Source organism: Octodon degus, unplaced genomic scaffold (genome assembly GCF_000260255.1).
Source record: "Octodon degus isolate 3935 unplaced genomic scaffold, OctDeg1.0 scaffold00152, whole genome shotgun sequence".
In the NCBI taxonomy this organism is placed as follows: Eukaryota; Metazoa; Chordata; class Mammalia; order Rodentia; family Octodontidae; genus Octodon; species Octodon degus.
In genome coordinates, this window is record NW_004524728.1 from 3,454,807 (window position 1) to 3,455,450 (window position 644).

Sequence of the window (644 nt, forward strand, 5' to 3'; positions counted from 1 at the left end):
TTTGTTTTTGTGTAAAGGAATATTATTGATTTTTGAGCATTGACTTTGTATCCAGCTATACTACTGAATTTGGTTATTAACTCTCAATTTTTTTGCTGAAGTTTTTGAGGTCTCCCATGTAGAGAGTATCATGTTATCTGCAAATAATAACTTTTTCCTCTCCTATCTTCATTCTTTTAATTTCTCTCTCCTGTCTAATATCTCAGGCTGATGTTTCTAGAACTACATTGAATAGCAGTGAGGACAGTGGAGATCTTTGTCTTGCTCCTGATTATAGAGTGAAAACTTCCAGATTTTGTTCATTTAGTATGATGCTGACTGTTGGTTTGTCATACAGCTTTTGTCAGATTGATTGCATTCCTGGGATGAATCTCCTTTGGTCATGATATATAATCTTCTTGCTGATTTGCTACATTCTGTTCTCTAGTATCTTATTGAGGATTTTTGCCTCTATGTTCATTAGGGAGATTGGCCTGTAGGTCTCCTTTTCATTTGGGTCTTTCTTTGATTTTAGTATCACAGAAAGACTTGCCTCCAGGAATGAGTTAGGGAGAATTGCTTTTCTTTGTTTCACTAAAGAATTTGAGGAGAATTGGTATTAAATTTTCTCTAAATTTCTTGTAGAATTCAGTTTTTTTTTTTTT